The sequence below is a fragment of the Octopus sinensis genome, linkage group LG4, assembly GCF_006345805.1.
Source record: "Octopus sinensis linkage group LG4, ASM634580v1, whole genome shotgun sequence".
NCBI classification, from domain to species: Eukaryota; Metazoa; Mollusca; class Cephalopoda; order Octopoda; family Octopodidae; genus Octopus; species Octopus sinensis.
The window spans coordinates 55074389-55090294 of record NC_043000.1 but is presented as its reverse complement, the minus strand read 5'-3'; the positions used below and the strand labels follow the sequence as shown (position 1 = coordinate 55090294).

The 15906-nt window shown below is 34.9% G+C and overlaps 1 long non-coding RNA gene across 1 annotated transcript; it reads left to right on the top strand.

Moving 5' to 3' along the window:
- The first annotated feature begins 1146 nt into the window (after positions 1–1146).
- LOC118762957 lies at positions 1147–12142 on the top strand. Its single transcript, XR_004998709.1, has 2 exons — positions 1147–1193; positions 11979–12142. It is a non-coding gene; the product is annotated as an uncharacterized LOC118762957 (long non-coding RNA).
- The last annotated feature ends 3764 nt before the right edge of the window (positions 12143–15906 follow it).

The window sequence follows — 15906 nt, the reverse complement described above, 5'->3', positions numbered from 1 at the left end:
TTCTCGTATTTACCTATCACTTTTTAGACGCGCGTATTCACGCATGTAGTTGTGACGTATGGTTTCACGTCAGTTGAAATGTTACGACAGATATTGTTTGTGTTGAACTATTTAAAATTGCCCTTAATATGTCTCCTACGGTAATATCCGGTAATGTAATATAATTTGAGTAAACGTAGATTATGATTCCTGTGGGATGTCAGGAATTGTGTTATAAAGCTTGGATGAATGTAATATAAAATATTTTATTAACTAACTAAACATACACTTACCTATAAATGTACAACTGGAACATTTGCTTTTCTCGATTAATTTTCACACCAAATTACGAATCTACATACCGATGAAACCCATTTCACCTCTCGTAAATGTCTTGTTATGAACATAATATATTGCTATTGTCAAAGTAATAAACTGTTTAATGATAGCTATTGTCTCTATTTACTCACGTATGATGATACTCCTCATTCAATCTTGTTACGCGGTGTTTGCTATAGTATCTCCATTAAACACAGCAGAAGCAAAATACTTTTCATGAGCATTCTTTTAACGATAAAAATGGTAATTCATTATTCTAAAATTGTCTATACGTTAACGATTTATTGATTGTAAAAAGAATGTTGTGTTCAGGACATGAAAACAAACGACTTAAAGAAAATAAATGTTCTGAATCTTAGGGTTGTTTTAGCTTATAAAACAGCAATTAAAGAGATTAAAAAAAAAAGAAAGAGAGAAGAACAGAAATTGCTCATAAGAGCAAAATGCTACATCTATATTATATAGAGTGGTATCATTCCCTCACAAATCCTATTCGATTATTAATTTTTGAATATGTAAATGGCGTAATATTAATTCTAATCAATATTAATAATTTCTTCTACGAAGTGTATGGCATAGTGGTTAGAGAGTTCGATTTCCGGACCGAGCATTGAACAAAGCACTTCATTACACTCAGCTCCACTTCACTGAGTTGTAAATGAGTAGCCCAACGGCAAACTGGCTTCCCGGTCAGTGGAGGATATTGTTATCTTAGTAACTGGACTCATGATTCCTAGGACTCGAGACAGTTATACGTCCTATTCGAGCACTATCACATACCAATTTATCCCATAAAATTATTTGCACTTGACATTTAACGTCTTAAAGGCGGCGAGCTGGCAGAAACGTTAGCATGCCGGGTGAAATGCGTAGCCGTATTTCGTCTGTCGTTACGTTCTGAGTTCAAATTCCGCCGAGGTCGATTTTGCCTTTCATTCTTTCTGGGTCAATAAATTCAGAACCAGTAACGCACTGGAGTCGATATAATGGACTTAATCCATTTGTCTGTCCTTTTTTGTCCCCTCTATGTTTAGCCCCTTGTGGGTAGTAAAGAAATAAGAAACGTTTACACACCGGGCGAAATGCTTAGTGGCATTTCGTCTGCCATTACGTTCTGAGTTAAAATTCCGCCGAGGTCGACTTTGCCTTTCACCCTTTCGGGGTCGATAAATTAAGGACCAATTACGCACTTGGGTCGATATAATCGACCTAATCCGTTTGTCTGTCCTTGTTTATCCTCTCTGTGTTTAGCCCCTTGTGGGTAGTAAAGAAATAGGTATTTCATCTGTCTTTACGTTCTGAGTTCAAATTCCACCGAGGTAGACTTTGTCATTCCTCCTTTGGGGTCAATAAATTAAGTACTAGTTGCGTACTGGGGTCACTCTAATCGAACGGCCCTTTCCCCAAAAATTTCAGGCCTAATACGTAGAGTATAAAAAAATATTTACCGTCTCAAAGTTGCCAGCTGGCAAACTCGTCAGCACGTCAGGCCAAATGCTTAGTGGCATTTCGTCTGTCCATACGTTCTCAGTTCAGATTCTGCCGAGATCGACTTTGCCTTTCATACTTTCCGGGTCGATAAAATAAGTACAAGTTGAGCACTGGGATCGATTGGACCCTTCCTCGACAATTGATGGCGTTGTGCCAAACTTTTAAACCGATATTTACCCTCTTATTCAGCTGAAGAGGAAATTTAACTACTCAGAAATTTAGATTCTAAACGTAGGAGCGTAAAATAATACTTCTTCGTTTCATTTCTTCTATTTCTTACAAAATAAAGTTATTGATCTACGAAAAGAATTACAATAATTCTAAATATATATAACATGTCCACCAGCATAGCGTATCTAGCTTCATATACAGATGTGTAGTTAATCGCTTTCTTTCATGACGATGTCTTAAATTTATGAATTGGGCCAATTTCATTATCGCTACTTGAAAGAAATAGTTTTGGTCCATCTGCTATTCAGACAGACTCTTCTCCATCACTTTCATGCTCTTAGAGAAATGCAATGCCAGTGCTACGGATTTCTACATGATTTCGTAATATGTATGTACATGTGTGTGTGAGAGAGAGTGAGAGAGTGTGTGTGTATGTGTGTGTGGTATTGCAACTTAGTCACTTTGATTGTTTGGTCGTTAGTTCACAATGGCGCCTTCATCTCATGCATAACCCAAACAACTACTTTCATATATGAATATATATATCTTTTTCTGCAAGCCGATTTCAACTGCTAAAATACGACCGAAATTTTATCAGACTAAAACGCTGTACACATTTAAGACAAACTACTTAAACTTTCAAAGCTGTATCGTCAGTGGGTCGCAGAATTCTCTGAATATGTTTCTATTCGTTCATACTGTAAATAATTGTACAAAAGTGCTCGAAAAGGAAGCCGTTCATATTGAAAATAAGATCTCAAATAAGCACGAGAAAACTGTACAAACAAAAAATGAATTCTAGGAAAACAGAAATTCGGAAAGATCCCAAAAGATCAAAAGAAGAGAACTTATATAGGATGAATAATACCATGAACATCACTTAATTATTGAGCGCTCTTTTATAATCAACATATATTCCCAAATCAAATTTTTTATGGTAGTTCCTATGAGATATCCTTTATGATGACCATATGATGTATACAAACATACATATGTAAACCATACATACGCGTTTAGTTTTGCCTGTCAGGAAAATATTCTCGAAACTATAGTTGAGATTGACAATATTTTATTTTAATCGAGTCAGTTTCTTGCGATTCTGAGTTTCGCTTGTGCGAGCATAGCAGTTTTGCGCAAATTATAACTGAATGCCTGGCTGTGTGGTAAGAAGCTTGCTTCTCGACCGCTTGGTCTACGGTTCAGTCCCAATGCATGGTGCCTTGCGCTAGTGTAAGCATTCAAATATCATAAAATTATAAGAAACGAACAAAATAGTAGAAGCCAAAAATAAGAAATGTAAATCAGGAAAAAAAAAAGAAAAGAGGGGAAACAAGAGGGAATAGTAAAAAAAAAACAAACAAACTATAAACTAGATTCTTACAAACATTTCCAAATCTCTACTTTGTAATTTCCTCTAAGCCCTATTTTTCACATTTTCATCCATTTGATTTTATCTGTCACTATTGCGATTTTCTCCAACATATTTTTGATCATTCCTCTAATCTCTATCCCTGCAGCTAAAATTTGTTTTTACTTTTATCTTCTGTTCATTTTTATTGCCACTCTACTTTCTTTATTTATATTCATTTAATTATTCCTAAATTTGAAGGCACTTTCACCAACAATAAATACCCCACCCCTAATTCTTTCCAGTTCATTCTCTTACTCATCTGCTATTTTTACCAACCCGCCCACACTATTTCATTCTGCCTTTTGAATCACATGCATCTTTCTCTCTAAGCAACTCGCATTTTTCTTTCTTTCTCTTCTATCTTGTTTTCATTTCTTACTTTCAAAATTTCCTTTCTGTTTATTACTCTTTTCTCTTTCTGTTCTTTTGGCCTACCCTTTATTTCATTTCCTCTTCACAATCATAAACTACAACAGGAAACTTATAGAAAGCGGTGGAAGACCCTGTGCATCCACAGGCGAAAGTAAGGAGAGGAAGACACATACACGATCCAAAATGTAGTAGTAGTAGTAGTAGTAGTAGTAGTAGTAGTAGTAGTAGTAGTAGTAGTAATAGTAGTCCCAACAACAACAACTACAATAATAATAATAATAATAATAATAATAATCATAATAATCATAGCATATATATATATATGTATATATACAGGCATACATACACACACACACACACACACACACATATATATATATATATACAGAGAATGAGAGAGAGAGAGAGAGAGAATAATATCTATTTATCCATTTTCCGACGTAAACAGGCAGTCCTGATTAGGACGATGTTACTACATGTTTTAGCCCCAGGTAAACATATTTTCCAGCTGGCTACCGACGCACAGTTGTGGCAGTATACCTCGAACAAGGGGGTTAATGTCACCACTCAGCCTTAAATAGCACCTGGTAGTTTTTGCAACTATATATTAGCCTCTAATAACACCCAATGTCAGATTATAATATTTTTTTCCAGTGTGAATAGTCATGGAGTAGTCTTCAACAGCCAGCATGAATTTATTGCAACGATTACAAACATCTTTTATAATATCCTCCTTATTAAAAAAGTTATGGAAAACTTTTATAACAATTCTCGATGTTTTGCGGATTTCCACGCAATAGTATTTTATACCAAATTTCTATTATTTATAGGATTATTGAATATAAATATATGCAATATTATTTCTACATACATAACAGACATACACACACACGGGTATAATATCCAAACGACCTTTGTCGAGTTTTCACTCTTTTGAAGTTCATAGTGTAAATATATTATTAAAAAAAATTAAAAAGCATCATCTCGATGTAGGACTGTAAGGGTCTGTCCACCTGTTTGAATTATTTAATAAACAAGCAAAATGTGCTTCGAAATTGTGGGACTAGTGATATAAGTCAGACCAAAAAGTAATATATAAAATCCCAAATGTTTATGCAACCAAAAGTAAAGTGAAAACTATTGCGTAGCACATACTCTGATGGTGCATTAAAATTTTGGGTGAATAATATTGCATATAGATTCATTCGTACATGCATACATATAAACATACATACAATATATGCATATATATATATATAATATATATATATATATATATAATATATATATATATATATATAATATACATATATAAATGTATACATAAGTACATAGATATATACATATGTATATATATATATATATGTATATATATATATATATATATATATATATATATTGCAATTATTGTATTTTTCTAATACGTAAGTCAACCTAATAATATTTTCCAAAATATATAAACGCAACGCAATTATAGTCATTTTGCGAACTATGTACATTGTGGACACTGTTCTGGAAATCATATTAACTATGACATATGCTTTACATTATCTGTTTTAACATAGCCATAGAATGCGATGGTATTGAGTAATATTTAATATAAGAATGTCATATGAAGTGTCTACAATAAATACAATCAATAATAATTATTTCTATAGACATATCATTGGCAATTTTCATAGAAAATTGCATTAACCTAGCATAAAACTGGTATTTTATTTTAGCAGCCCCGGAAGGGTGAATGACAATGTTTTCTTGACTATTGAATTTATTAAAAAAACCAAGACTAGGAATATATATCGGAAGAATTTTTCCCTGTACCGCAATGATTCTGAAAACTCCAACACCTGACGAAATTCATATTACTGTTACTTCTAATTACATTCCTAATTGTATGTATTCGGGAGATTATTTAATATTGTGAGTTATATTCTGGGCGGCTCAACAACCCTCACCGTTTGTTTATACTGTATTGTTCTCACTGTCCTCTTCTTGTAACCACTTTCACCCTCCGAAAAATAATCCCAAATTTTATCTAATTTGCTTTTGCGTGAAAGGCTGTTTCAACGAAGTCGCGCATTGTCCTTACCTTCGAACACAGAGTAGATAAAACAGGGGACAACTGACGAAGGGGAATATTCTTTATGTTCATGTCTCGTTTTTATTCGTTGCTCGAAAAAAGATCGTTTTCTATGTTTTTGTTTTTATATTTTCGTTTCTGATTGTGTTCAACGTTTTTTTAATATCCTGTACCCATACATGCATGTATAAATACATATATATGTAGGTATGTACATATAACTATGTATATATGCATATATTTATATCTTATTTCTATTACATAAATATATATATATGTATACATATATGTATATATGTATATATATATACACACACACACATATATATATATATATATATATATATATATATGTGTGTGTGTATATACATGCATACATATATATATATATATATGTATATATATATATGTATATATGTATACATATATATATATATATATATATACTATCAAAATAAAACTAGAATACAACACGCAATATCAAATGAGATCCTACATATATATATATATATAAATATCAAATGATATCCTATATATAATTATGAATATATTATGATTAGCATTGATTTGTAAGAAATTTACTCATAACTTGAATAGCGTGGTTGCGTCGGCTGTCACAGAAATACCTCAAGATATTTGATAGAGAGATAAACTAAAGGAACATAAACGCATTAGATTTCGCAGTTACAATGTTTCGAGTAATTCCGCTGGTTAATCTAAACTACCCCCTGCAAACGATAGGTTTAAGTTTAATGACTGGCAATCGGAGGAGGATAACAAGTATGATGACAGAGTTAGGTATAATCGTTTAAATAGGATTACACATACACATATACACACATGCCCGCAGTCGCCCCTAACCCTCCAACACCTCTATCCTCACAAACACCCATCATCGACCTGATCATATCACTGACACCTTCACCTGCACATCTAGCAACGTCATTTACCGCATCTCCTTCTCCTTCTCTCTCTGTCCTTCTCTGTACATCGCACAAACGGGACGCCGCTTGGCTGCCCCATTCGCAGAACACTCCCGAGACACCAGACTGGGCAACGACGTCCCGATCTCGCGCCATTTCCGCTCTACCGGTCATTATTCACAACACCTGTCTATGTTCGGAATGACGTTGCCCAGGGCCCACCCAGGCTCCCGTCTTCCACGTGAACAGGACTTAATCTTCTCTCTTTGCTCCTTTGCACCACATTGTCTCAACTCGCCTCCCTTTTTCTTCTAACCTCCCTCCTCCCTCCTCTCTTCCTTTCACACCTACTTCCTCTCTTCACTCTCACTCACCTCACCTCTCCTCTCTTTCTCTGACATTTCCTCTCATCACTCCTATCCACCTTCTCCCTTCCACCCTCTCCCTTCATCGTCACCTCCTCGCTCCTTACATATATCAACCCCATCATCCATATATTACTATCCCACCACCACCACCACCACCACCATCTCACAACCCACTCTCGCATACCACCCATACCCCAACCTATACTTTACCCTAACTCCCCAGACTCCATCCCCCATCCTCGTTTCCACACATCCCAACACGACCACACCGCATCATGGCACACCACCACACCACACCACACCATACCATCACACCACAACTAAACACACCACACATCACCACACCACACACTACATCACACCACCGCGCACACAATAGCACTGACCACTTCACAGTACCCACACCATCATCCACATACCTACACATGCACACACCCACACGTCAAGGTCACCAGTCCCTATACACACGCACACACACGCTCTCCCACACACACGCACGCTCACCTTCATTTTGGGATCACCACTATTTTATTATCTCTCCATCTTCGTAGCTTTCCTGTCTGACCACCTCTGTACGGCCATCGCCATGATTGATCTTTACAAACATCACTCCTTGACATTTGTCGGTTTTATACGACGTTTTCACCCTGTTTGCTTTGTCACAAGCTCTTTGTATTCTACTCTAGTTTTTGCTTCTATTTCTAGGACAGGTACCACTGGTTCTATTACATATAAAGTTACCTAACTGCTATCTAGCACGCCTGTATACTCAACCCTATCTTTCTGATCATATCCAGAGCATTGCATGCAGTGCATGAAATTCTCTACATGTTTCTTCGTTTCATAGGGTTTGCATAGTCGGTACACGTTGTTCATTATCCTAAGTCTACTATCAGTATGTTAATTTTCAGGTTGTGTGACAAAACCGGGTCCTTGTGGACAACATATTTCGAAGCTATGGGTTTCATGTAATAGGAGTGGAGGATGCACTCTGTTGTTCGCAGTTTCTAACCAAAGTTCAGTATCAAGGACAGGGAGTCCATTGTTGGGGTGCCTAGTAGGGTAATCGATAGTTACTTTGTTACTTTGGTGGATGGTGTTAACTACTTGCTGGATACTCTCCATTATGTTCCTCTCAGTTTCTACATTAGCGTTAATACAGTTGGTCATATTTAGAATATTAATGTCGTCTATATACTTAGTGTAAAGTAAAAGAGTTGTAGACTGTTCTGCTAAGACAAGCACACATACACACACATACGCAAATAAAGACTGAAATACATGAGCATATACTCACACACACTTCACTTCATACAAGGAGACATATGGTGACACACATCCATACATACAGACACAGTACATAGTCACAAAAACCCATACACACACAGACACACTCAGACATGCACATACAAAGAGACAGAGGTACAGACTCATGCAAACACACACACACACACACACACACACATACACACACACACACACATTCAAATATGAACACACAGACATGAATATGCAGAATACATAAAATCGTACACTCATACATATATGCGTGCACACAGACATAATACATGCATACACAGACGTATATGTCTGCATACATACATGTGTACACACACAAAAACTGATCCACACACATTCACACAAACAATGAAAAATAATGCAGCTCGGATAACGGGAAGATTATATGACTTTCGAATAAGTTGCAAGACGCAACAAAAATTTTGAGATAAAATGAATAAGTAAATGAATGGAAACTTTGCCGGAGAGTGTCTTAAATAATAAGGCACTAAAACAGAATGATTCCCCCCAGACACAACAAACTATGCTTCAACACAGAAACTCACATACAGAATCTTGCAAACCAAATCCAAAATATATTTGTATGTGTATGCATATATATATATTTATATGTATATATATATATATATATATATATATATATATTATATATATATATATTGTGTGTGTGTATGTGTGTGTGTGTATTTATACACAAGTACATATATATGTATATATATGTATATATGTATATGTCTCTCTCTCTATATGTATATATATATATATAAATATATATATATATTATATATATTATATATATATATATATATATATATATGTATATATACATACATTACCTACATATACTTATGCATGTATGTGTGTTTGTGCTGTTGAAAGTGCGTGGACTTGGAGGGAGTGGTATTGCACTCACGGTCGTGCGGCTGTTGCTTCAATTCTTAGAACGGCTGCGCGTTGTGTTCTTGAGTAAGAATCTTTATTTCACGTTGATCACAACCATTCACCTGCAAGTGGGTAACCCTGAGATGGAGTAGCCTTCCCGTTAGGGGAAACGTTGGCCTGATTACCCAAGCAGCGAAGTGCCATCATTCGAAGGGTAAAGCGAAGCGAAGTGAACTGCGGGCTGCTATGTATAACAACATGCGAATTTCTTTTGAATACCGTGATTACCGTGATATATAGTTATACGACGGGCTTCTTTTCCTTTTCGTCCACATATCTACTAATATGTTGGTCTGAGGCTGTAATAAAAGGATACTGGCCATGGTGTGGGACTGAACATGGAATGATATGGTTGAAATTCAAACTTCTTACCACACAGATTTGGGAAGCTGTCTCAGCAAATTCATTGTGGATTTAATTCTATACGGTGTGGCATGTGACATTTATCTTCAGAACCTCTTTTGTATCACACTTTAATTAATCCATTATAGATTGTCATCGTCATTAAAAAATTTACTTGAAGTCATGCCAACTCATTATTGCATTCCTACTTATCAGTAAATTAACAAAGTGTTGAAATTAATTACATACATTCTAGTTTAAAGATGCTCAGTGTAAGATATTGAGATGCTTTCGCTTGTTAGTTTCCATAGACATACAGAAGTGCGCATATACGTATGCTTTCGTATATGTGTAATGAAAGCACAGGCATTTTTATCTATCTATCTATCCCCCCTCTCTCCCTCTCTCTATCTCTCTCTATATATATACGATTAAATATGTTCGTGCACACACACACACACACACACACACACACACACACACATATATATATATATAAACACATTCATATGTATATGTATACGTGCATATATGGACACAAACACACGCACACACACACCTATAATATCGAGCAGTGAGAATGAGTGCTCAACATTGCATTGGTGGATAAATGTTCTTTACATCTGGGTTAACAAGTCTACCGTTGGTTTCGTGCTGAGAGAAGATTCTTCAGCAATTACTTCAGTGGTGATGCACTTAAAGTTAGCTATAATTGCCTCCCAAATATAGTGTCAGTTATGCTAAACCACAACGGCAGTAGCATTAGGAACATCACACAATTATTCTATAATTGTCTCCAGGTATCTATTTTTCATGAGAAAAATAGATACTTGGAAAATAATTGTTGAACAAGCCCAGCATTACGGATTTGTGCGGAACAATAAAAACTACATTGGAATGATGGGAAACACATTCAAGGAGAAATATACACAGCATTTAGCTTCGTTCAGACAAAAAAGAAAAGACGCACAGCATCTTTATCCAATATCGTACAGGCACGTAAAGAGAGAGACGTGAACGACACCCGGACAGATTGGAATATTATAGCTTGCGCCCACAAAGAAAGTGGATCAACAATTTATACTTCGAAATTTCCACCCACTGTGGGCAGATTCTGAGACTGGTGAATGAAATATAAATGACAACAGTAGAAGTGCAAGTGTCTATCCATTACGGCCGATGCTAACGACTCCTTTAATTGATTAATGAAAAAAAAAACTTCATTATAAAGAAACCGTTTCCGTCAGATGAATTCATGAATTTCAAAATAAAGGACATTCAAAAACATTTAGCACAGTTTAAAATCCACAAACCGATACATCTACAGTGACTCTGCTACTATTTCAGTTGACAGAATGGATTCCCCACAATAGTGCTTATTTGATCAGAACAGAAAAAAATTCGAGGTTCGTAGACTTTTCAGGAAGGAGAAGGAATAATTGATTCCAGTCACCCAATTAACTCTACTTCTAACAACAGAGGAGGACATGTTTCCATTAGCCTAGGGTTTATCTATTGAGGTACTGTTTAATGTCTACTGGTCAGTGGTAAGAAAATGATTTGTGGTCAGGTCGCCCTACTAATTTATCAAGGTCGTCTGTGATGGAGTCGATGCACAAGTGGACAACGCAGAGAACAGTAATAGGGAAGGGAGGAGAAGGAGAAAAAAGACAGAAAGCTGGCCCAACATTTACTAATTACCGTAATATTAACAGAGAAAAAGTTTGAAGGATAATGAAATAAGTGTTATGGGGCAAATCTCGAAAATATGACAAGGCGTCATTGCATGGAAAAAAAAAGAACCTACTACAACTTAGCAGAGTTATAAAATTATAGCAATAAGAAGGTGGTAATCTGGCAGAAACGTTAGCACGCCAGGCGAAATGCTTAGTGGCATTTTGTCAGCCGCTACGTTCTGAGTTCAAATTACGCCGAGATCGACTTTGCCTTTCAACCTTGCGGGTTCGATTAAATAAGTACCAGTTATACACTGTGGTCGATATAATCGACTTAATTCGTTTGTCTGTCCTTGTTTGTCCTCCCTGTGTTTAGCCCCTTGTGGGTAGTAAAGAAATAGGTATTCCGTCTGCCGCTACGTTCTGAGTTCAAATTCCGCCAAGGTCGACTTTGCATTTCATCCTTTCGAGGTCGATTAAATAAGTACCAGTTACGCACTGGAGTCGATATAATCGACTTAATCCCTTTGTCTGTCCTTGTTTGTCCCTTCTGTGTTTAGCCCCTTGTGGGTAGTAAAGAAATAGGTATTTCGTCTGTCTTTACGTTCTGAGTTCAAATTCCGCCGAGGTCGACTTTGCATTTCATCCTTTCGGGGTCAATATATGAAGTACAAGTTGCATATTGTGGTCGATCTAATGGACTGGCCCACTCGCCCAAAATATCGGGCCTTGTGGCTAGAGTAGAAAAGAATATTATAGCAATAAGGGAATTTAAAAATTAAATCCAGGTAAATAATTAAAAGGCACTTAAATTTATAAGCAAAATAGATGTATTAAGATATAAAAATCATAAGAATATTAAGATTTAAAAAATATATAGAGTATATAAATAACGTTAGGGTAAAAATGAAGATATATGAAAATTTATATAAGATAAAAGCCAAACGTTTTTGAACATACGCACCAATTACAGGAGGGTAACGTTATGACATATTGAATACTAAGTATTAAATATAGGTAGATAATCAAAATATATTTAAACCATACAGAGAAGTGTATTCAGATATTAAAATTTATAAAACCGGAAATTGTAAAAAAATATAATGTATATAAATCTTAAAATATACAACGAGATATATGAATATACAAAAAGATGAACATATATAAAAATGATAAATTTCTTTTAAAATGTCATCAATAAAAATAATAATGAAATAATAATGTAAATAAAAAATTAACAGTTTTTATATTACACACAATACAAATAAAAGAATAAAGAGCATTTGATGTTATACGTTATAATTAGGGGACGTTATAATAAACGTAAATAAAAAGATAGTAAAAAATAAGCGTTAAGTTTTCGTGCGAAATATATAAATCCTCTAGCAATAAGAAATAAAAGAAAATACATGTTATATCAGCCATATATAAAAGATGCCAATCTTTGAAAGGGGTATATACATATAATAATATATTGAGTGCATGCAGTAGTGGGAGAGTTAGGTTTAGATAATTAAATTATAGTCCCATAATTTAAGCCAAAGAATGATTATTTCAGATTACAAATCTCGAGAGAGGACTATATATAGGACATACTAAAGAACACTTGATTAAATTGGCTATACAAATATTATTAGGGGTAACGAGCAAGGTGAATTTCATTATATTAAAGTTACGGTAATTAAAAAGTGTAATATTCTCGATCGCTGCAAAGATTCAAAATGTAAGAAAGTCAAGGGAAGAATAACTAGAGGAATATCGGTCAGCCACAGACTAATACCTTATGGCTAGTATTTAATAGAAAGTCATGTTAGGCCAGTAAGCTAAGTGTACGATAAGATACTGTTAGGAAGAAAATGATTATAAATAAAATACAAATAAATAAAAACACAATTAAATTAATATATAAAGGTGTAATATTTCCAGTGGGGGTTGGTGTTGATTATTTGCTATGTAATTTTTAGGTTTAATCCATAAAGAGCCGAACATAGACAATGTAAAGTTATGAATGAACTAGATAGGGAATAATTATTCAGAGTTAAAATTTGTCAAGATGCAAATGTGAGAAAGAATTAGACAGAGAATAAATATTCAGACAGACTACTTATCTAGACATAAAGGTTAGCGATGCAGAAAAATTAAACATAAAGGATCATGGGAGGTAAAGTGTCACGAGACCATATTACTAATCACGTTTTAATATTAAATAGAATAAGTTGTAAATAATAGGTTACAGGGAGTAATGATTTAACCAAAGGGGCAGTAGGAGGTATTTATTATGTACTGCTTCTAAGATATTTAAAGGCACGGGTGATCCTGTGAACACACGAAAACCTATGATCCAATTTATTATTAATTAAGTTGTCTTTATATTTTGAATGTCTTTTATTTTGAAGTTCATGAATTCATTTGACGAAAACAGTTACCATTAATCGATTAAAGAAGCCGTTAGAAACGACAGTAATAGATGGACACCTGTTTATCTACTGCAACTCATATTTATGTTATAATATATTATATTACATTATATATATATAAATATATGTTCGGAATGAGGAGTAGATAGAGAACCGTCAGCTGATGAAGGGTCCTTTCAACGTGTTTATTTGTCTTGTTTTCAATTTTTGTTTCTCGTTGTTTACGTACTTAACTGGTTCTTTTACATATTTTATGTTGTTTTCACCTTTGCTGATGCCCTGAACCCATATATGCACAGAATGCCAACTCTTTACAAGGATGTATAGCTTGGAATAATTTGACGTCCTTTCATTCCTTGGTGCACATGTGTGACATAGAGACTAGTATATAAATACACATTCACTAATATTTACGTATTAATCCGTACACATAATACTACTTGCATACAGAAGACATACGAATATACCATTACTTGTTTTTATATGTGTATATATATTTATATGTATGTATGCATATACGTATGTATATATATATATAGAGTTGCGGCCAAACTGTTCAGAACGGTATTGTTTTCGTCAGAAAAGTAAATATAATTTTTTATCAAAGTTGTTTTATATTCTATAATTTTCACAGACAATAACTACGATATTGTTTGTTATTGCCTGACATTTTGGTGTAATTCGAGAGGATAATACAAAAGTTATGAATGATTTAGTGATTTACTGCAAAACCCATGGCGACCAAAATTATCAGAACTGTTGCTTTTACTCCGTGTTTTAGTATATTTAACCGGCGAACTCTAATGTTTTGAATTTGTTTGCGTGACGGTTCGTTTACTAAACATTAGTAAGAATATTTGCAGTGTGCCTTGTTAATATAATGCCACTTACTCCGTTACCAATTCGTCAACAGATTAATAAGCTTCGAAGGAAGGATAATTTAAGTATTGGATCTATTGCAAAGATTGTTAACAAGTCAAAAAGTGTTGTACACGATATTCTTAAGGTCTACGATGATTGTGGTTCGTGTGAAGCAAGAAATTTTACAGGTAGGCCAAGAAAAACGACCAAGAGAGAAGATCGTGCTATGGTAAATTTGGTTAAAAAGGACAGATTTAAAACTGCTGCTGCTGTTTCTCGGAAAATGAGCATTGTATTGAGGAAAACTTTATCTCGAAAAACTGTGTCTCGTCGTTAAGTTGAACATGACCTACAAGCAAGAACACCTGCAGTGAAGCTACTGATCAGCTCCAAGAATAAAAAGTATCGTCTTACCATTGCAACCGAACATGTGATGTGGTCTCACGAAAAATGGCAAACAGTGCATTTCAGTGATGAATCTAAGTTTATGCTATTTGGCTCAGATAGGAAAAGGTACGTTCGTAGAAATGTAGGTAAAAAATTGTTGCCTAAATGCCTTAAGACTGGTGTTAAATTCGGTGGAGGAAGTGTCATGGTTTGGGGAATGATATCTGGAGATAGTGTGGGCCCTTTGGTGCGATTACATGGAAGGTTAAATGCAGGAGTTTATAAACAACTTGTAAAAGATCATGTCTTGCCTGTGCTGAGAAATTCAACTAAGCGACCACCCATATTCATGCAGGACAATGCCCCATGTCACAAGGCTAAGGTGGTCATGAACTTCCTCAATGCTGAAAAGGTTATTGTTATGGATTGGCCAGCTCAAAGCCCAGATCTCAATCCTATTGAAAATGTGTGGAATATTCTAGGAGAACATTCGAAAGCCAGAAATCCTAAAACAACTAAGCAATTATGGAATGCCCTTCAGGAAAAATGGAATAAGATCACCCAGCAAGAAATTGAAAATTTTATTTCGTCATGCAGTCGAAGATGTCAGAGTGTGATTGAAGCTTAAAGGGCTTCACACTAAATATTAAATAATTCCAGTATTCTCTGTCATTTTTTATTATCTTATAATCTTTCAACCGTTCTGATCATTTTGGCCGCCATGGGTTTTGCAGTAAATCACTAAATCATCTATAACTTTTGTATTATCCTCTCAAATTACATCAAAATCAGACCAAAGTCTCAGACAATAACAATTCATATTGTATTTATTGTCTGTGAAAATTATA